The sequence below is a fragment of the Myodes glareolus genome, chromosome 17 (assembly GCF_982192425.1).
Source record: "Myodes glareolus chromosome 17, mMyoGla1.1, whole genome shotgun sequence".
NCBI classification, from domain to species: Eukaryota; Metazoa; Chordata; class Mammalia; order Rodentia; family Cricetidae; genus Myodes; species Myodes glareolus.
This window is the reverse complement of record NC_142042.1, coordinates 61,265,125-61,288,390: the sequence shown is the minus strand read 5'-3', so window position 1 is coordinate 61,288,390 and position 23,266 is coordinate 61,265,125. Positions and strand designations below refer to the sequence as shown.

The 23,266-nt window shown below is 41.8% G+C and overlaps 1 protein-coding gene across 3 annotated transcripts in view; it reads left to right on the top strand.

The window, feature by feature from the left end:
- The first annotated feature begins 1,066 nt into the window (after nt 1-1,066).
- Nucleotides 1,067-23,266, top strand: part of Otud7b (OTU deubiquitinase 7B) — a 60,963-nt gene continuing 38,763 nt past the window's right edge. Inside the window, exons 1-2 of one of the 3 annotated variants that reach the window (XM_048427828.3) lie at nt 1,076-1,387; nt 11,227-11,344. The gene's annotated coding sequence lies outside the window, so the exon portion shown is untranslated. Of the gene's footprint in view, nt 1,388-11,226; nt 11,345-23,266 lie in introns of all 3 variants that reach the window. The other 2 variants (XM_048427829.3, XM_048427827.3) reach the window with 2 other exon arrangements.

Below are 23,266 nucleotides of genomic sequence, written 5' to 3'. Positions count from 1 at the left end.
CCTTTAGAAACCAAAAGCCCCAGAGGGAAGTGAGGAAAATGAAAAGCTGACTGTAGGATGTGTTGTCACATAAACTCAGAGAACATAATTTTAACAACAAACCCTACTTTGAATATGTACACTGGGCACCACGACGTTAAGAGTCTGAACTAAAATCTAGGATTCTTTAGGTTAGGGTGTAGCAGAGGCTGGCCCCATTTGTGTTTGCAATCAAGTGGTTCTTCTGGAAGCAGTCCATATTCTTTTACAGATACGGAAGGTTGGGACGGCTTGTCTATGACCTCTCTGGGCACAGCTCACTGTAACCTACACGGTGCATGTTTGTTTTGCCTTGCATAAAGTACGTTAATACATTTTATTAATACTAAATTGTAAGATCGTTGATGCGTGGAATTGGTATCCTTTGACTATTTCCAGTATTACGGAGTGCAGTGTCTTTACATAGTAGGGCTTCAATACATTCTGGCGTTGAATTATGCTGTAATGTTATAAAAACACATTAACCATCAAAAGTACTATATAACTTTTACCGACAGCGCTAGGTCTGCGGCCAAGGTGTCATTAGGGAGTCATTGTTATGCAAGTAAGTACACAGCAAAGGGTACGCTCACGTTAAGAGTGAAGGAACAAGGGGAACGCATAGCTGGGCGGGGCTGGTTTGTAAGAAGCGCTGTTTATTTTCCTCTGGCCGGTCCAGAAGGACTGCTTGGAGTAACTAGAATTTCAGCCCTCTTCTCAAATATTTTCATCCTTCTCACCTTTCGAGAACTACTCCGCCCGTTTCTATTTCTTCCCAAAGGGCCGGCCCAACTGAGGCGACCCCAAAGTCCTAAGAGTTCTCGCCCGGCTCCCAGCTCCCGGCTCAAAACTGCCTCGGCCCGGGGGCTCGGGCACGCGAGCCAAGAACGCGCGGGGTCACGCGCCGGGCAAGCGCCAAACTGGCCGCGGCCCCAGAGCGGCCCTGAGGGCGGGGCTGCTGCGGGGCGGGGCGGGGCGGGACGGGGCGGGGCCGGCCGCGCCGGGCGGGAGGAGGCCCGGGGGCGGCTAGGGTGTCACCGCCAACCCGCTCCGGCCGGAAACGGGCTCTTGTTTCCGGCCGGACGGCCGAGAGCCACCGATCCTGAACCAGCAGCTGGAGTCAGAGTGGCGACCCGGTGTGGAGCCGGCGGAAAGCCACTGGGGAGAGGCCAGCCTCGGTCAGTCCCGGCTTGACTCCCGCTCCAGTTCCTGTGGAGAGCAACAGTCGCGGTCGCAGTGTCCGCCTCCGCCTCCATCGTCGTCGGGGGAGGGGCCGCTCGGACCCCGGGGTCACTGCCGAGGAATGAGGAGAGGCGGCCGGGCCCCGCGCTCCGCCCCGGCCTAGAGCCTTGCCCTGAGAGTCGCGAGGGTAACGGAGCCCCCAGCCCTGACAACCCTCCCCGTCTTCCCCCGCCCCTCCCGCCTCTCCAGCGTCCCAAACTCTGCGCCTCGGAGCTCCACTGCTCCCTCTTTCTGACCAGACTTCACCTAAAGCCATCTCCCTTGAGCACCCGCTCCTCGCCTCGCCTCGCCGTTCCCTGCTTGGTCCCCCACCTTCCCTCTTCACGCCAGTCTTTTCACCTGCGTCCCGCGCTCCCAGCCCTGTCCGGCGGTTCCCGTCCTCTCCCGAGCTGTGCTGGGCAGTTTGGATGATCCCCTCTTGTCCGCTAGGCTTTGGGGGAGGGATGGCGGAGTTTTGGGGGGGGGGGGGTCAAGATGCCGCCGACGGCCCCCTCAACCTAGTGGGATAAAGTTCTTTTGAAGTCATTATAAAAGTAAAATGAAAAGACAGTTTGTGCTCCTTCTCGATAGTCAAAGGGAGGTGCGACCAGTGATGGAGGAAGGGTGAGGGGAGGGTGGAGGGAAGGAGAGAGAGAGACAGAGAGAGACAGAGAGAGACAGAGAGAGAGAGAGAGAGAGAGAGAGAGAGAGAGAGAGAGAGAGAGAGAGAGAGAGAGAGAGAGGACTGTAAGTGTAGGTGTAGAAATTCTAGGGCAGGCTTATGGACTTTAGAAAAAAAGAAAAGTTGCTCTGAGCCGATGGAAACTTTAGAAGCTGATGATGAGTAAGCCGGGGGCTGCGTGATCTCACTCTTCTCATAATTACTAGGTTAACGGTGTGGCTCCTGTCGAGATGGAATGGGATTTGTTTACTGGGCCGGCGTATTTTTAGCCTGTCGGCTCACAAGGACCAGCCCTCAGAGTCTGTCTCTCCTCTCTGGTGATAGAGTGTCTACCTAACCGAGGTGTCTTTTCTGAGCGCAAGGCACATGTAAAAATGGGGAAATTGAAAGAAGTGGACTGATGAAATTTGATCTAAGAGGTTATCCCCCACCAAACACACACACACACACACACACACACACACACACACACAAACTTATTAGGGAATTTTCATGACCGCAAAGCTAACTAGACTTTGGCATTTTCTTTCCTTATCTTTTGTGAGTACTACAGAAGATGTTTTATTTAGGAAACTAGAAGCTGGTAATTTGTCCGTCTTTGGCTTTTCCTACTGTATACTTAGGAGGTCTTTCAGAAGGCAGGATCCCTTTGTCTCTCAAAACCTGTTTCAGAGGTGGAAAAGCAAAATAAGAAGTAGTAGTGGTGAGATGAATCCAAAAGAATAGCTTATTTCTATTTTGATTTTTTCTCTATTGCATAACTAAAAAGACATTTAGAAAATGTGTTTCTTAATAAATGAGATTCTGTTCCTGAAGGGATGGAGAAGTCTGCCAGGGAGAGTCAGACTTGTAGTTAAATGTTGGCCGTACATAGCTTACAAATGAACACACTCTAGGTAAACAATGAGGAATTAATTATGTTCTTTGCCCTCATTGTTTTCAAGCAGGTCTTTTCCGTTTACTAACCTGCTGTACTAGTCTATTGATATTTTGAAGACTGAGTAGAACTGCAAGATAAAAGAAACTGGCTGTTCCTCGTGTCCAGAGCTGAATAGCAGTCTGTTCTAACTTCACTAGCGAGCTGGCATCTTCAGAACGCCTTCCTAACAGGCCAGTTTCTGTGTACTTAGAGACTGAACATGAACACAAATATTAGCTCATGCTACGAATAATTGAGAAGGCAAATATGATGAAAAGCATATATTCCAAAACCAAAATAGATTCTTTTTCGATTTTTCCCTCTTACTTTGGATTATCAGCACCTTTTGGCCAGCCATTATCCATTACCGTGAATAATTTAGAATTGACTGGATGTCTGCTTTGGACATTACACATTCAAATAGAAGGTAAAGATGGAAGTTTGTTTCCAAACTACTACTGATTTGTTTATTTATTTTTGGTGGTCTGATTTGTCTTATTCCTTTCCTTTAGTACCAGGGATGACTTCTGTGGAAGAAAAAAAAGTAAAACTTTGCAAGAAAAAAGGCCGGTGTATTGTGTAAGGCAGGGTGGCCAACAGTGGGTTCTGGTGTGTTCTGTAAAGCAAGACGACCAGCATGCACTTTGTTAGATGCTCTGTGGTGGAGTTATATCACTAGCCTGAACATTTCCTTAACATAACAATTGCTTTATCTCGCTTTTCCTCTCCCTCTACCTATTAGTGGAAAAAAACTTAATTGGAGTCTAAAATTGGATTAATAAGAATCACATATATCCACTTGGAGTCCTGACTGTTAATAGATGTTTTAATCTTGTGAATTGACTGGTGCCAATAGTAGTTACGACGTATGGGTGATTCCTGTTTATAGCTGACTTTCTTTTGTTGAACTGTGTATATTATTCCACAGGGTGGGAAGTGAAGAGTTTGTGGAAACTTAGAAAGGCATGCAAAGCAAGCAGCCCAATAGATCCTCCACTTTCTTAGTTCTCAGAAGGCTTTTTTAGAAATTTGAGGTACAGTGTGAGGTATATTGTGTAGCAGCCAAGTGAGCTATGATGGGACAATTTAGTATCACAAATGAATGTTCACATTGTTATGGGAGCATTGTATTGCTTGTTAGAGTTTATGGAACTCCCAGATGCCTCAAGTATTCTAACAGTACTGACTATTGGAGAGAGAGAGAGAGAGAGAGAGAGAGAGAGAGAGAGAGAGAGAGAGAGAGAGAGACCGTGCCCTCCTTAGCACAAACACTTATCCCACCCAAGGGAAAGATCAGTCCTTGGAAATGTGATCTCAGTGATATGTTCCCTATGTGGAATGGCGTCTGGAATCTTAGTAGTATCTGATAGATTCAGACAATTAAAATTCTGTGCAGGGCAGTTTTTATCATGAACTGCTGAATTCACTTGGCTTTTTAAGATAATAGAAGAGAGGACTTAAACATTCCTTGCTGAATAATGTTTGAACACCCCTATGGATGAAGCCACCTACAAGCTCCAGTGGCAGCCTTTGGGGAAATAGATGTGAAACAGGTGTCTTTTCCCTTGGAGTGGGAGGTGAGGGGTAGGGAGGTAATACGTGGGACACAGAGCAGGGCGAAGGAGGATAGTGACATACATGGGAAGAGGCTTTAGTGTTTAAACACTTTAAAATGTCAGAAACTATCTAATAAACAGTTATACTGGCATGTGGATGGGCTGGAGAAAACTTGAAGTAAGAAGGAATTAATGAGATTAAACAGCTTTCTGAATTAGTATGTTTTGAAATGGACTTTGGAGATTATGGATTAGTCATATAAAACTATGGACTATGAAATTAGGTGGACTTTGGTTCTTCTCTTTATGACATGACCTTGCCCAGATCATTACCTATATAAGTGTGCATACTAAAGTCGATGAAAATCTTTTCTGTATTAGGAATAAAAGAGAAAGATTTTCTGAGGAGCTGGGGCCTGTTGTCAGCTCTGCACAGATGGGTTGTGGTGATGCATCTGTACTTGAGGCAGGAGGTAGAAGCAGGAGGATCAGAGGTTTCTGGGTACCCTTCCTTAGATGTGTAGTGAATTCAGACCCAGCCTGGGACACATGAAACCCAACATCAAAAACCCAACAAAAGCATTTTCCAAATAAAGTATAGAATATACAATGTACAGTGATGGTATGTATGAATGACTAAGTTATGTGTGAGAGTGACTGGGGAGAGTGTGGGCTGGTCAAGTCATGGGGAGTAAGAGGGTGGAAGGGACTCAGAGACCAAACTGTTGGATGTGGATAGAAAGGTCAATAGAGTCATTGTAGGTCCTTGAACAAAGGATGGATTTAATGAGAAATATTGAGCCCTTTGGTCCAGGAACTCAGGGACAAGGAGTCAGGCAGGCGCCGGTACATTGTGACTCTTCTGCTTCTTTTCTGTACCATCCTGGCCCAAAGCTATATAGCCAGTAGATGAAAGATTCCATATAGAAGTTTTTGTTTTTGTGTACCTTGCTGTCTGAGCTCTGCTTGTCCCTGTATCATAGTGCACCAGCCTGTGGAGAAATCGCAAGACTATGGCGGGGTTCTGCTCCAAAGCTTGTGGTAAGGATCACATCATATTTCCAGGGCATTTAGCTCTGCTAATGTTGAGGGTACTGGCATAAGAATGCAACACTTTTTGAGCAAATTTATTATTTTAAAAATGCATTATTTTGCTTGGTGGTGGTGGCACAGGCCTTTAATCCCAGTGCTTGGGAGATAGAGGCAGGTGAATTTCTGTGAGTTTGAGGCCAGCCTGGTTTGCAGAGCTAGTTCTAGGACAGCCTCGACTACCGAAGAAACCCTGCCTCGCAACCCCCACCCTGCCAAAAAAATTATTTTTAAAGCCAGACTTACTCTTTTGGGGGTTATACTGATGTGAATTTACAGTTATATTATCTGGTAGCAAGGAAAGGTCTGTAAGGATGATGGAGTCAATTGTACAGTTTGTACAATTTTGGCTTAAATATTTGGTTTTAGAAATCCACAAAATTAATAGTCCATTTATAGGTAATTAAAACTAGACTGTACTAAGTATCTTAATGTAGGCTAATTTAAAACCTGTGAAGGTGAATGTGGCCTCTCAGGCTATCTCCCTCATGCATAGGAACAGTTGGTCGATGATGTCTGTGTTCCATCTAGAATGGATCTTCTTTCATCTTGTCTGGGGAACTCCACTGCATTGTTAAAGACTAAGGTAGCTTTCTTAAAGGTCTTGGACATTGAAAACTCTTCTCCAGCTATCTTAAAGGAAAATTCTCCGGTAATATGGCTAATTAAAAAAAGGGTGTGCTTAAAAGAAAGGTCTCCATGTAACAGAAGCACACAGCTGTTCTTTAGTGGACTTGCCGCCTTCATCCCTGCCAGCCGCCATCTTCTTGTAGTCATTACAAAACTATGTGTTTGTGATGTCATGAGCACAGGGTATTACTGACCTCGAGTCAGGTGGTTGTATTTCTGAGTTGGAAACCAGAGGCAGCAAAGACAAGGATTTTATCTAGCTAGATTGGTATTAAGTTCAACTGTGTTGTTTAGTGATATCGTATTCCTTTATTTCTTCTGAGAAATAGTTTGAAGTGAAAGGAATTAGTTAAACTTGTTTTTATTCATTTCTGTGCTAAGTGTTTGAAGGACCAGGACAATATGCAGCTTCGTGCTCTCGAAGGGTTTTGAGTTCGGCTGGAAGTCAGAGAAATGTTTGGATATCTTTTGAGCCTGTATTTACATGCGAGACACACTTTTAGATTGAAAGTATATTATGAATTGCATAGCCTAGGTCTTATGCCATAGACACTTTAGGAGAAGCGTAATCTGGTAACTATGGAAGGTACCACACAGGAATTATAGCATTTCAGATGCTTTATAAAAGTACATTAGGGGAGCCAGGTATAGTAACACACACCTGTAATCCCAAATCCTAGCACATGAGAGGCTGAAAACCAAAGATTGTGGGTGTGGGTTTCAGAACAGCTGTAGCAGCATAGCAAATCACACATAGCGCGCGCGCGCGCACACACACACACACACACACACACACACTAGACGGAGGTGGCACATGCCTTTAATCCTAGCCCTTGGGTGGCAGAAGCAGGCAGATCTCTGTGAGTTCTAAGACAGCTAATGCTACATAGAGAAACCCCACCTCAAAAAACTAAAAACAAAACAAAAAACAAGACAGAACAAAAGCAACAAAAACCAAGAAATCAAAGGGACCAAACAAAATCCTAGAAACAGAATAGTATTCAAGATATTCTAGGAACGTTGATTAGATTGCCCTTAGTAGTAGTGAAATGAGGATCAGTTGGGGCTGTGTTTATGGGAAAAGGGAGTCTTAAAACCTAGGCTAATAAATTTATGTGTTATGAGATAGAAAATAGGGAAAAGGGAACCTATGAAGATTTTTTTTTAAATAGTAATATGACAGTAAGACAGAAGTTGGCTTATTGTTTTAAGGGGAATAGAGCTTGATATCTGGAGTCCGAAGTGATGAGTCCTGAGAGTAGTTTTGAAGGTAGAATACAGAAAAGAGTAGAAATGAGATAGTGAAAGACAAGCTGAGAACTGGGTAAGGGAGACCCAGGAGGGCAAGGAGTCAGTTAGGACTTGTTAGGCCTGGGCTATATGAGACACTGGCTGAGATAAAGTCATTAAGAAGATTTCTTTATTTTTACTTTTTAAAAATTTTTGTATGTGATGTATATGACAGGTCCTGCATGTATGTATATGTACCATGGAAATGCCTCTCTTGGCCAGGTTAGGGTGCCAGATTCCCTAAACCGTAGTTACAGTTGGTTGTGAGCTACCTGATGTGGGTGCTGGGTCCGCAACCCTGCTCCACTGGGTGCTCTTAAATGCATAACCATCTCTGCAGCCTCAGATTTCCTTATTTTTAAGGAAAACATGATGAGTTCAATTTGGAATATATTTAATTTCAAATGATACATGTTCAGATGAAAGCTGTTTTGATTGCCAGAGTTGGGGTGGGGGCAGCGGATAACAGGGTTATCAGCAAAGATGCAATAGCTGTAGTTGTGTGAGGACGGGTTCAGAGAAAGCAGCATGGTAGAGACTGGCAGTAAGCCCGAGTGTTAGCATTTCTTCCTTTCACGCCATCCCAGTTGCTTCTTCTTTCTCCTTTCCTGTTTATTTGGTTCTGTTTTCTAGCCTTTGCCCCACCCAGTGTCTATTGGATGTCTCGCATCTTACAAACTTCTGTCCTAGGTGCTGGAGAGGTGGGAATGGGTCAGGAAAAGTCTCTGCCCACAAGAAGCATAAGGGTCTAATTTAGTGGTTCTCAACCTGGTGAATCACGACCCCTTTGGGGTCGCATAAATAGATATTTATAGTACTATTCATAACAGTAGCAAAATTAAAGTTATGCAAAAGCAAAAAGTTATGAAGTAGCAACAAAACAATATTTTGATGGGGGTCACCACAACATGAACTGTATTAAAGGGTCACAACATTAGGAAGGTGGAGAACAACGGGTCTAATTGAAAGATAGTGAATATATAGATGAAGTGTGATAAAAGCTGTAATAAAGTTATGGGGTAGAGAGTGGAGGCCAACACATCATTTCTGCCATGGGTCTGCAACGACAGGACAAACAATAGGCTTCCCAGAGGATGACATTGGAAGGGAAGGTTGAGCTAAGCATGCAACCTCCAGGAGACTGAGAGTAGCACACTGTATCCTGAGACTATAGCTTGAATATAAAAGTAAAGGAGTGATACAGATTTATGTCTAAGAAATTATGGATGGCAACAAAACTGGGTAAGGCTGGGTCATGTGGAGCTTTATCTCCTGTCAGTATGTCCATCCATTCATCCATCCATTATTTATTGAGATGGAGTTTCATGCTGTAATCTAGGCAGGCCTGGAATTTAACTATGTAACTCGGCTGGTCTTGAACTTATAGTTGTTCCTTTGCCAGCCTCATAAGTGTCCCTAAGTACAGTTGTGAACCTCTATGCCTGACTTATGTTTATTTTGTGATGCTTGGAATTGATATCAGTCTCGTGCATGCTAGGTATGTGCTCTACCACTGGCGTGCTTTAACTGGTAGTGCAGTAAATGGGGCGATAATAAGGATTATAAACATATGGTGATAAGTTTCAAATCCAAGAAAGGTTGTTTCAGTAGTGTATAAATTATATTTGAAATGAACAAGGCAAAGGGCCTTTTGGTACTTTCCTGTTTAACCAGAGCATTTTTGTTGATGGAATTTATGGAGTTAGAGAATTGGAGGGATTACTATATTTTATTAATTTTCAAATTGAATACCTGAGGATTTAATCAGATTCACAGAGTAGTTTTAGTGGCTCAGTCTAGAATTCAATCTTTGTGGCTTACCTTTGGCAGGTGATTAATAAATGTGAGGTCACCACACTGTTCTCTCTGCTGTCCTGTTTCAGTGTTTGTTTATTCTCCCTCCTTGTGTTATGCTAAAAGACAGAGGGGCTTATTATTACCCCCATCCCACTGTCATTTTTAACCAAAGGGAACAGTGGTATTTCCCAAGATTTGATTGAGAAAATCCTGCTTTGAAAGTACCACTTAGTGGGACTTTTGGCCTGGGTCAATTAGGTGCCTAGAAGGTATTGTTAGGGTTATCTTTTAATTATGGAAGGGGATTGGTTTTAAATGGGAGTTTGTGTGTCATTCTTTGCTGGGGAAAAACAGGATCGGATAGGGAACATTTTCAGTTTCCTGATTCCCTTAGGGAAGTTAAGACTCTGGGGAGTGTGGAAGGATGGATACCTTCTGATGGCCTTCCTCAGATCTTGACTGACTTGCGATTTTCTTCTGTTTTCTGAGCTGTGCCAACATCTTCCCCAGAAAAGGGCTTTGGTTTGGAAGTTGTCCACTTTAGCAGATTTGCCAATTCTTGATTCTTTCTCAAGTGGGCAAGGGTACATTTTGTTTTTGTTTGTGAGTGTTGGGGGAGGGGAGAAAGGAGGTACAGAAGAGCTACTCACAGCCAGTCCTTGTCTGGATTCCTCTGTAGCTGGAAGTTTCCTTGGCTTTGTTTTGGGGGAGATGATTTTGCTCCACCGGCATTTAAGTTATTTGGGAAGGTGGTTCTCACTCCCCTCAGCTATCTGATTTGGGATGGCAATATAAAAACTTCATTCTTAACCAGTTTGTCAACCCCTACTCCACCCTGTTCTAGACACTTCTTGTGTATACTGTGTAAAGTATTTATGACTGCAGCCTAAAATGAAACCAATCACGTGTTCTCTTGAAACAGCGGTTTTCAACTTGTGGGTTGCAACCCCTTTGGGGGTTGTTGAAGGACCCTTTCACAGGGGTTGAATATCAGATATCCTGCGTATCAGATGTTTATATTACAATTCATATCAGTAGCAAAATTACAATTATCAAGTAGCAACAAAATAATTTTATGGTTGGGGGTCACCATCACATGGTGGTGTATTATAGAGGAAGAATTGTATTAAAGAGTTACAGCATTAGGAAGGTTGAAGACTACTGCCTTAAAAGTTTAGAGGAACTAAACTTCTGTTATTATTGCATTAATGGCCCTTATTTCTGGCTTTCCTCTGTTGTGCGAGGCATCAGTCCCAGGGTCACCTTTGCATACCAGGCACATGCTCTGCTACTGAGCTGTATTCCCCAACCCGTGCCAACTACCTACCCATCCTTTTTAATTTTTATTTATTTTATTTTATTTTATTTTATTTTGAGACATGGTTTCTCTTTATAGCCCTGGCTTTCCTGGAATTCACTATATAGACCAGGCTGTTCTGGAATTTAGAGATCCACCTGCCTCTGCCTCCCGAGTGCTGGGATTAAAGGCGTGCACCACCACTGCCTGGCTGCTTTTCAGTTTTTCATGAGGAGCTATTTTAAACATTTAAGAAATTTTAGGGAAAAAGCCCTAACATAATTTTGAGTCCACAACTCAAAATTTAAAGAATATTACTGTTTTATCATATTTGTTTTAGATGTCTTACACTCTTCAAAATATTTTACAAATATAGCTGAAGTCCTACCCTACATCCATCCCCTTTCCTCTTTTCAAAAAGAGACTGTGGGCCTGATCATTTCATTTTAGATTTTATACTTTTTTCCTACATGTTGCATATTCATAAACTTGTTTATGTATATTGTATAAATCTTCTGTAAGTATAGTCTTACTATTGTGAACTGATAATACAGTGTTTGCAGTGTTCTCAGTTGCTTTCTCAGATGTGTCTAGATGTGGATCTAGTTCATACTGCCACTTAATCTTTAAGTTTACTTCCTCTTTCCACTGCTAAAGAGCCCCTACCAGCCGTTGAAATCTGGTGTTCAGTCTTTCACAGCATCTTTCTTGTTTTGTCTCCCAGTAGAATGCGACCGACTGTTGCACTGCTGATCTGTACCGTGTTGTTGGTACTTGGCATGTAGTATTTGTATGTTCTCATCCTTTGGCTTGTTTGTGCCGTTGGTATACCTCTTCTAAGCACGGTAAGTGCCTTAAAAACAGACAAGTAGTCCCTTATTTTTGTTTTCCTTGTGGGTCTTACTTCAGTAAGCATTTAGTAACAATTAGTCATGATTAGTGATTAAATGGTCAGATTAATAAAAAATAAGGGTATCCATTGAGTTAGTGAACTCTTATTTTAATTTAAAAATTGGAGATGTCCCTATAAAAGTAAAATTTATAAAGAAACATCCTGCAATAAAAAGTATATTGAAATATACATAAAGTACACTCAAGACTAATTTCCTGCAGGGAGTGAAAGCACATCCCTTGGAAGTTGAAGCAGAAATGGATAGGTGATATCATCGCAGTGGGGAAACTCCTGGGAATTGATCCTGGTGACTTTTGGTCCTTGTGTGCTCCTGTGGCCAGACTCACTTCAATAGCTATCAAATTCTACTTTTGTCATCAAGGTCTTGATATCCTCATTAGAGATGAATATTCACACACACATACACACACACACTCTGTTTACTTACTAAATGCTGCTGAAGACCAGGAAATTTTGACCTAAAGAAAAAAACGTGATACACATATTCCTATGTATATGTGTACAAGTATTTTTAACCATATCTCCCACCTCCAGCACACATTCTTTTTTGTTTTGTTTTGTTTTTTGTTTTTTGTTTTGTTTTTGAGACAGGGTTTTCTCTGTGTAACTTTAGAGCCTGTCCTGGAACTAGCTCTTGTAGACCAGGCTGGCCTCGAACTCACAGAGATCTGCCTGCCTCTGCCTCCCTAGTGCTGGGATTAAAGGTGTGTGTCACCACGACCCAGCCAGCACACATTCTTACATACATGTGTACCTGTACTTTTAGCCATGTTTCCTCCCACCTCCCGCTTCTCAACTTCCTTCCTCCCTTCCTCCCTCCCTCCCTCCCTCCCTCCCTCCCTCCCTTCCTTCCTTCCTTCCTTCCTTCCTTCCTTCCTTTCTTTTTGAGATAAGGTCTAACTATGTAGCTCACACTGGCCTGTTCCAGAATTCACAGTCCTGCCTCAGCCTACCCACTGTGGGATTACCAGAATTATTTATTGTTGTTTTTCGAAACAGGGTTTCTCTGTGTAGGCCTGGCTGTTCTGTAGACCAGGCTAGCTACTAACTCAGAGATTCACCTACCTCTGCCTCTGGGATTAAAGGCATGCCCCCACCACTGCCCAGCTTGCTTGCTTCCTCCCTCCCCTCCTTTTTTTTTTTTTTTTTTTAATTGAGGAGGCCTAGGTTGTTGGTTACACATCTTTAATCCCAACACTGAGGAGGCAGAGGCAGGTGAATCTTTTGAGTTCTAATCTAGCCTGAACTACAAAGTAAGTTCCAGGACAGCCAGGGCTACACAGAAAAACTCTGTCTCAACAAACAAACAAACGAACAAACAAAACTGAAGGCAGGATATTTCAAAAGCTACAGATGATTGTTTTAAAAGCTTCAAAGTCAGTTCTGCAGCCTAAAGCCCCAACAAGACATTGTTGGGCCACAGTGATTTGCCCTATCCCCAAGTAAGAGTTAACTATTAAGGTAACTGTATGAACAGTCAAATATTAGTAATTTTATATACTTAAGTTTGTATGTTTAACATGAAGTTTAATTTCCTCTTGGAGTTCTGAAGCATAATATCATGAAGTTTTTGAAGTAGATATTCCAAATTCAATTATATTTCTGAAATGTACTTCTAAATTTTACTTCAACTGCTTTTCTTTATAGTTATTGTTAGATCAAATTTTGGTGGAGTGTCTCTTTTGGATCACATGAAGGTTATAAGGGAATGTGTGGGGTTAGAGTGGCTTCAATTAATGTCTTCAGAATTAAGATGTTAATAGTTAGGGCTACAGAGATAGCTCAATCGGTAACTTAGCTTTGGCCAAGAAGCCTATGATGTGCCGGGCATGGTGGCGCACGCCTTTAATCCTAACACATGGGAAGCAGAGGGAGACAGATCTCTGTGAGTTTGAGGGCAACCTGGTCTGCAAAGCGAGTTCCAGTACAGCCAGGGCTACACAGAGAAACCCTGTCTCAAAAAACAAGAAACAAAACAAAACAAAAATCCTGAGGTGAAAAATTTGCTGTGACTATGTACATGTAATTGATTGTGTTGGTTTAATAAGTTTACATAGTCTATAAATGATTCACGCCCCCCCTTTGGCTGTCTCCATAGGGAGATCTGGTGTTGGAGAAAATTGCCTGTGACCTTGACTTTATTTAGGAACTTGGGGAAGAAGAGGGAAGGAGCTCTAGCCCCAGACTATCCTACTACCTTGTGATTCCCAGAGTATTCTTAGGTTGGGAAGATACTGAAGTCAGGGAAAGAGCAAAGAAGCAGAGGTTAGATATTGCAGAACAGGACTGTGGACAGGAGCATAGCATCTTTCCCTAACTCTTCAAAACCTGGTGGAGGGTTTTATGGAAGCCTTGTAATTTAACTATCTCCAGGCTGTGTATTAACAGTTAATTGGATAACATCATATGGAAAATATATCTGGAAAGGTCAATTTTGTGTTCTGCAGTAGGGTTTCTTCCCTCACTCCCTCCCTCTCCCCCCACTTCGGTCAAAGCTATTTTAAATGAGTTAATCCTTTTGTGTATTCTAAAAGTATTTTTTATTTATTTACTTATGTTCATTTGTGTTTGCTTGCATGCATGTCTGTGAGAGGGTGTTAGATCCCTTGGAACTGGAACTACAGACAGCTGTGAGCTGCCATGTGCTGGATGGGAATTGAACCTGGGTCCTCTGAAGAGCAGCCAGCACTCCTGACCACTGGGCCATCTCTCCAGCTCCCTTTTTGTGCCTTTTGAATCATTAGCAGCTAAGAGCAAAGGAAAAGGAGCTTACTTCTTTGAGACCATGAGCTGGTCTCCATGGAGGAGCTGAGGTCCAGACGTGGGAAGTGGGATGTTGACAACTACACGTTAGGCAGCAAGTTCTTGTCTGCTGTTAGAGCCCGCTGTGAGCACCTGCTTTTGTTTCTTTTGAACTGGGAGTGGTTCTCTGGTCTGTTAAGCTCATTTCTTTTGATTTACCATCACTTCATAGAGGACAAGTCTCTGATGCTCTTTATTCTTGCCTGCTATTGTTTACTTACTGACCAGAGATAGAGATTCTCCATTATTTTTCTCAGAATCCTGAAAATAGAATTTGAAAATCAAACTTAAGTGTTGCCGTATCCTAGCTTCTCTCACATCATCTTTGTAATTTTTTATAATATACTTGTTCATCATGAAAATTAAGATTGTGTAAATTTCCTTTGGTGTTTGCTGACTGGTGGAGATGACACATTCCTGTCTCCTGAGCACTGTCTGTGCACTCGGCTCTGGGCAGATGCACCAGAGTGAGGCTAAGAAGGTGTTGTCCAATACATAAGAGTAAGAGGACAGGTCCTGTGGGAATCCACATTCGGGGTTAAATAGGACTCTCTCTCTCTCTTTCTCTCTCTCTCTCTCTCTCTCTCTCTGACACACACACACACACACATACACTCACATACACTGAGAAACAAATGCAGACTTTGTAGCATATATAGCATCACACAGCATTTTAGAACTAAAGGAACTTGACATGTTTCTATCATTTTCTAGCTGAGGAAAACAAAGACCTAGAAATTTTAATTACTTGTCCAAGATGGTAATTAGCAACAAACACTGTTTGTATATTTGCTTTCTGAAAAGTTGAGCCTCTGGTATAGAGTTATATGTATCAAGAAATTAATAATTAGGGCTTGGGAGATAGCTCAGTTCTTAAAGTGCTGGTCAGTCACAAGCATGAGGACGTTAGTTTGATCTCTATTACCCATATAGAAAAGCTATCTATGGTGGTGGTGGTGGTAATGCTTGTAATTCCTGAACTGGGGAGGGGAGACAGGCAGGTCACTGGGTCTCAGTGGCCAGTCAGACTAACATACAAGATGCGTTCCAAGCTAGTGAGAGATCCGGCCTCAAATAAGTGAACAAATACTAAGTAAAAGTGAACTAACACCTAGTACAATTCTATGGCCTCCATGTACAAAACCACATGTGTACCCACATTTGTGTCTGTCTGTCCACAGTGTGCACTTGCATACACATGAACATTTTGTGAGTACTAAATATTTGCAAACAAGATAAAATGTTAATGCAAAGTCATGAACACTAAATACCAAGTGCGGAATCAATTCACGTAGCATTCTGTGTAAGTATGGAAGGTAGAGGTAAAAATTTCCCCTAATGAATAGTGAGAAATTTGAGTGATTTGGAGAAAAATACAATTTAGTAATTCTTATTGTGGAAAAGGGGTAGATAATAATGTGCATATTTTCAAATAGTTTAGACCAATAGGAAAGCTTCGTTAGGTTGGTTTGGGATAGTTTTTTTGGGAAGATTTCCCTCATGGGAACCTTTGGAAAACACTGATTCTAGCCAGAGGCTTTCAGCTAATACTGAATTGAGAATTGAAGTCACTAGTTTGTTTGCTTCCAGTGAGCAATGGAGTTCAGCCTGGAGCTCTCTTGACTGTCTCTCCTTCAGTGTTCTCTTTTACCGTATCATATTGCTTAGGAGGAGGTAGGTCGTGGCTAAAAGTGCAGATCAGAAGCCTGGGAAATGGAATGGGAAGTTAAAGACCACATTATGATGAGGTCTAACCACAGGCTGTTTCAGCTCTGGATAGGTTTTCTGTGCACTTAAACACTGCTGTGTGCTCACAGCTGTCATGCTCAACGTGCACGACAAGTAATTAGTGTTGTCTTCTTCTGAGGCTCAGCTCTTTGTGTTCAGAGGGAAAGATTCCTTTGGAATTTGGACTTAAATGTATATCCTTTCTCTCAGTTATAAAGATGAAATAATTTTTCCCTTGCAAGTGGAATGGCTGCTTGGGTTAGCAAGCTGTAGGTAATGTCTTTTTGGAGAAAAGGTAGGAAGAGGATTTGAAGTCAGCTCTTGCTGGTTTATGTTGTCAGCGGCTAACAACTTACATAGGTGTTCTTCCCTAAAGGGAAGTGAGTACCGTGAAGCTATTAGTACTTTTATTAACAGATCAGAGGCTTTTATGTGGCTTTAAAATATGTAACCAGACTCATTAAGGTAGTGCTCCTTCTCACCTTCTTCTTTTCTTTTTGGCCATGATTTTATCTACGTATTGACAGATGACCAATGATTCAGAATAACATTTTCTGAATCACCATTTGTTATTCTTCAACTGTAAAAGCCTAGCACTGCTCTTATTTCATCTGCCAAGACTACGTTTGCTGGGTTTTGTGACCAGATTTCTAGTAGTAAACACCTTCCAACACTTGGTTTCTAGGGCCCATACCCCATTTTGTTCTCTGTCAGGGTCTCTGTCCTAACTTGTGACCTGGCTGGAGAAAAAAAGGAAGACAGTATTACTGTTTGATTGTTGATCCTATCCTGACTTCAACCTGGCTCTTTATATCTCATTTAGTACAGTAGCCCCTTAAGGTAGCATGCTTACACAGTTACAGGTGAATTATTTAAAATAGTCATTGCTGTTGCTGAGGCACTGCGCTGAGCACTAAGATGCTGAGAATACTGTAGTGAATGTCACGTGAGGTCTCTGCCAGGGTGGAGGCTAAACAACTTAGCCAAGGTTACAAGAAGAGTGACAGAGCTGGGATTTAGATAGAGCTTTGGTGGATTCCAGAGATGACGTCTACAACCTTTATTACATTAGGCTGTCACTTACATACATTGTATATAAATGACAATCTTTAAATACATAAGTAAGAAAAGTAGAAAAATAGGTGGAACCTTGTGAATTCCTTTGTTTCAAAGGCTCTCGAGTACAAGAAAGAAATGTGTCTGTGCTGACAGGCCCACCTGCCCATAAGACCTTTTCTCTTTCCCTCCCTACTTATACCTGGGCATAAACTGGACACTGTGGCCTGCTTTAGACCATGTGCTTTGAAGACTGGGAAGAATTAGCATTCTAGGCTTCCTGAACATTCCATGCCCATTCTCATGTTCTTTCTTGTCACTCGGTGGTGAGTAATGCATTAACAGTGTCATGTAGTTATTCCAGTTGGGACATTTTTCTTTTACCTAGTTCTTCCATATGAATATGTGAACAAGAACACTTTGGTTAGATTTACCTTCTGCAGCTCATTCAATTAGAAAATGTTTTCTGTATTCTAATTCTAGGAAAGAGTTTTGAGATGGGAAGAACATAAAGAATTGGGTGTTCTTTGCCTAGCTGTGATCAGTTTTATTTGTATTCTAAGTTGATTCTTTAGCTCATGTTATAAAAGAGAGTACTCATTGTTGTTATTATTATTATTGGGTTTTTTTTGGGGGGGCAGGGGCTCTCATGTAATAGCCCTGGCTGTTCTGGGCTGGCTTTGTAGAGCAAGCTGCCCTCAAACTCATAAAGATCAGCCTGCCTCAACCTCCTGAGTGCTGGGATTAAAAGTGTGCACCACTACATGACTCGAGAGTATTATTTTTAAATTATAGCCATTGTTACCGTGTGCCGATACCTGGGATAAGTGATATTCAACAGTTTCAAAATAGGCACAAGGATTTCTTTTAGAAATTACTAGAAAGCATTACAAATGCTTAAGACTCAGAATCTGAATTCCATTTGTGTTCTGGAGTTTAGGTAGGACTAAAGTTATAGGTATTAAAACTATTTGGTATTGAGGATGCTGTCAGTTTTATACTGGGTGTTGTATATAGCTTCTGTTGCTTTCCATGACTGAAGCTAAAATCCAATTGGAACTGTGCTCAGGTTGCTTTTCTCATAGCCACCAGCTGTAGCCTTCTGAATAACTGGTGACTTGTAACAGGAAGGACAGTAGTGGGCCACACAGCAGTCTAGCCTGTCCTACAAGGAGCTTAGCCTGCTCCTGAACCTCCTGCTCTTGAACCTGTCCGTCCCAGTTCTATATAATGTTCTTCATCAAGTTATACAGAAGACAGACAGCTTAGGCAAGATGGGGCATGAAAATCTGCCAATATCCCAAGAATGCCTGTAGCTTTATATTTACAGGCAGGGGCTTTTGTAGGATTTTGTCAGTAACATTGTCAGGTATCATATGCATCTTACAGCTGTGCCCAGACCTTGCTTTTTGTGCAGACTGAGCGCCCATCCACATGCACATGTGTCTCTAATGACTGCAAAACACTCAGGTTGGCGTTATGTTATCTATATAACAAAACCTTTTCCAGAGGACGGGCAGGGCAAGGCATCCCGAATCACCATCCCATAATAAACTGTGGGGTTACAAAGATACTTCAGTGAAGCACTCTGAAAGTCTATTGTCATGGATTCTGAGCAAGTGGCATGTGATCCCAGAAGTTTACTACTAAAGATACTAAAGGCACATATCAGTGAGGTCTAATATAGCACGGAAAGGTTCCATCTATTTTTATCAGTTGCTTCCTCCATAGATCAAGGGTGGGTACAAAGCATGGATGGGAGGTGCTAACTTAATTAGCTCCCTGTAGCCCTCAACCATTCTGAGCCATTACATCTCCATATCCTGGAGCTCTTCTATGAAGCCTCCTTACATCTCTCTACACCTGATGAACTCAGTGGGCCTGACTTTATCTGCTCAGACCTCCTACCCAGGACCACAGGGGAACATGGATCTTGCTGTACCTGCAGGCTTCCTGGGTCAGACAGGCCCTGTGTTGACACTGTAGTGTTGCCTCACCATCCACTGTACCTGGCTGGTCTTTTGTTGGAGGAAAACATGCTCTCCTTAATCTAGGGGAATAATTACCCACTCCCGGGACAGGCTAATAGTTTTTAACCTGTGTTCTACAGCAGATGTCTTCAGTGAACTGTTCCTTGGGCTTTAAAGCCGTCCAGAAAGCACTTTAGCACACAATTTGACTTTCTGTCAATTCTTTCCTTACATACTCCAGCTCAACACAAATCTTGCCACATTTGTCTTTGAGTAATCCAGACAGACCTCTTCCTCTGCTTTTTTTTTTATTTTTTTTAAGTATTTTTATTTTATGTGCATTGATGTTTTGCTTGTATGTATGTCTATCTGTGTGAGGGTGTCCCCTGGAATTAGAGTTACTGACAGTTGTGAACTGTCATGTGGGTGCTGGGAATTGAACTTGGGTTTTCTAGAAGAGCAACCAGTGCTCTTAACTGCTGAGTACTTTTTGAAGATTTAACATAAAGTAGAATGGGCACAGGGGCGAATGCCTGTAACGCCAGCACTGTGAAGGCTGGGAAGGAAGTCGAGTCCAAGGTGAGCCATCTCTCTAGCCCTCTCTGCTTTACTCTTTTGTTTGCTTGTTTTTGTTTTTCAGAACTGTTTCTCTGTGTAGCCCTGCTGTCCAGTAGACCAGACTGGTCTCATATTCAGAGGGATCCACTTGCCTCTGACTCCCAAGTACTGGGATTAAAGGCACGTTCCACCACCACCAGGCTCCGCTTTTTTGTTATCTAATTTAAGTTGTTCCCTCCCTTTTGGGATTCTTTATGTGCTGGAATAGAATGTTTCAATCTCCAAGGAGACTATTACACAACACTGGGTAGTAAGAGAATCTGAATATATCCTGTAAGATTAATGGGATAGTTGATGTGGGTGTGTCTAACCTGTAAATAATGTGTGATATTTGGTAGGTGCATAGTTAGTGAGATAGTCTCCCTGTTCTTGTAGCCCTGGCTCACCTTGGACTGTGACTTCTTTCCCCAGCCTTCACAGTGCTGGTGTTACAGGCATGTGCCCCGTGTGCCCACTCTGTGTTAAATATTTTTAAAAGTACTCAGGTGCTGTATGTTACCAGTGCCTTCCTCAGACATTTCAGTCTTTCTTCTTTGGAAAGTTATGTCCTGGGGCCGGTGAGATGGGCCAGTGAGCAAAGGCTTTTGCACCATTTGTGCTGACCTGAGTTTGTTACTTCAAATGCACATGGTAGAAGGAGAGAACTGACTCTCACATGGTGTCCTATGACCTCGTATGTGCATTGTGGTGCAGGCCCCCTTCCACTAAATGTACTCCTAAGCATTTACCTGTGTAGGTAAAGCTTTTGAGGAGAGGGCGCAGTGACACAGTTCTGTGGTTTCAGGTTCTCAACTGTGGGTCTGAGCCTAACACTTGCAGACTGCATCAGTTTGGCTTATTGAGTGTATAATTTAAGGGGAAATGTGTGATTTTTATTTTACTTGAGTTAGTCCTACAGTTTTTTTGATAGAAGTAACTTATTGACCCTTTGGTAGAATTGAGAGTACTTATTTGCTTTTGAATTCTCGTTAAAACTGGGTTTTTTTTTTTGAGATAATTTTCTATTGTTCCTTTTATGTCTTTTCTATTTTTAAAGCCAGTAATTATTACTACCAACACTACTACCACTGAAAACAATAATGGATAATAACTCGTTCCCAAGATAGTTTTAGGGAAGAGTCAGAGGCCAGTGAGGTGTTTATCTAGTAATTGGTGCTTTTGTAGTTTTTGAGGGAGAGGGAAAGACCTTTCTTTTACAGACTTGGCTTGACGCTATATTCTTGTGAAGGGTTGTCTAGGTTACTTCTATCCAGTCTATATGCACAAAGAGTTCAACAGTTTTCTTATTTGCATCATATTTGTGCAAGCAAGTTTAACAGGACTTGTCATTTTGGTGGGTAGGCAAAAGGAGGAGAATAGACACGGTTTCATCTAGCCCAGCCTGGGTAGCTAACGATGGCCCTGAATTTCCTCATCCTTCTGCCTTCACCTCTCAAATGCTGGGGTTATAGGCAGACACTACCACACTGACCTTAGACATTTTCAGTATGTTCTTCCGAAAGCATTCATCTACATAGGAAACAGCTTATCCTGAGTTGGGAATAAGATCAACCACATTCTTCTACTATGGATCCTATATAATAGATAGCAAACATTTTGGTCCAGATCAGTGTCTGTTTGACTCCTAAAGTAGTGAGATTGAGTAAACAATGTCTTTTACTGAAGTATTTGATTAGGTATTCCATCAAAGGACTTCATAGATAACTTCAAATGATTGGCATTCTTGGAGAGAAACTTGACTGTAATAATTAAAAAAAACAATTTGTTCAGTAGATATTAAAGATATTTCCCCCTTTTATGGTTTCTTTTGTCTTTTTTTGTCTCAAATTTCTGATACTTGGTATATATTTATTCAGTAAAGGAAGTTAACTGTTATCTTCCTGTAGATGGAGTTTTTCTGTACTGGGAGCTGCTCCCAAATAATCTCTCAGAAACTTAATATTAATTGTAAAGGCTCGGCCAATAGCTTAGGCTTGTTAGTAGCTAATGCTTACATTTAAATTAACTCTTATTTCTTATCTATACTTTGCCCCATGACTTGGTACCTTCTCTCAACATGGCATGCCCATTTTGTTTCTCCTTGAATTTGCTGGTGACTCTTCTGACTTCACCTTCTTCATCCCAGCATCCTTAGTTTTGTTGTCTCACCTACACTTCCTGCCTGGCTACAGCCAGTCAGTTTTTTTGTTTTGTTCTGTTGTTTTTCTTTTTTCTTTCTTTCTTTTTTTTTTTCTGTTTTTTGAGACATGGTTTCTCTGTAGCCCTGACTGTATTTAAACTCACTTTGGAGACAGGTTGGCCTCAAACTCACAAAGATTCACCTGTGTCTGCCTCTGCCTCCCGAGTGCTAGAATTAAGTGTGTGCACCACCACTACCTGACTTTTAATAAAAAGTCAGCTTTTTATTAAAACCAATTAGAGTGACAAATCTTTATAGTGTACCACAACACCTGCCCCTTTTGGTTGATTTTCTTTTTCTTTTTCTTTTTTTTTTTTTTTTTTTTTTTTGCTCCTGGAATCAGGAACTTGTGGAAGATTAGCTATGGCTTGTATATTTTCCCTTCGCCTCACAGCCGTTGAGTTAGGAGATTGTATTTCCATCTGTGGGACTTTGCACCTGGGTACCATTGTGCCTCAGGATGGTGGCCCTTCCTGAGTTTTTTAAAAAGTAAACTAGCTTAAATAAATGTAAGAAGATGCTTTGGTGCTTTGGTTACTCAGGGTAAGCAGAAGAAATGTGTTAAAAGTTGGTATTTTGTTTCTTGGTTTTAGGTTGTTCTGTTCAAAACTCAGCAGTGATATTTAAGTAGTACAAGAGAAGTATATTCAATAAAAATAAGTTTATTATGAAAAAGTAATCTAGCTCTAAATCATCAATATAAAAGTAAAAAGAAAATATCTCTGTGATGCATAATTTTATCCCACTGTCTTGCTTTAGGTCTTAGGGACATGATGTTCCAAGTAGAGTTTCTCTCTTAGTGTTGATTGGCACACAGAAGTGATTTTTCTCTGCTGCTTTGATGTCCTTACAGGTGATTTCTTTTCCTGAATAGGGATTGCTTAAGGGATTGACTTTTAAATATCTTTTTCTTTGGTTCACATCTGTAGAAGTCGGAGATTTAGCTGGGTACTGGAGGAAATTGAAAATTAATGATATGTGATGTCAGGTAACCGTTACTGAAATCACTAGATTTATGATCTTTTTTGTTTGTTTGTTTGTTTTGTTGTTTTCAAGGCAGGGTGTCTCTGTAGCTTGGAGCCTATCCTGGAACTAGCTCTTGTAGACCAGGCTGGCCTCAAACTCACAGAGTGCTGGGATTAAAGGCGTGAGCCACCACTGCCCAGCTAGATTTATGATCTTGGAACTAGTTTTATCACTAGTTAGCTCTGTGTCTTTGGACAAGTGATTTAACTTCACTCACTTGGCTCTGAGTTCTTGTCATCTGTAACTTGAAGTGTGCAATAAACTGGTCTTTGAAAAAGCCAGGTGTGGTGATGCACGCCTTTAATCCTGGCACTCAGGAGGTGGATGTAGGTGGACCTCTGTGTGTTGAGTCCAGCCTGGTCTACAAAGTGAGTTATAGGACAGCCAGGGCTGTTACAGAGAGAACCCTGTCTCACAAAAGTCTCTGATATTTCTAAAAGTTGATGACTCTAAAGTGTGACACAGGAAAACACAG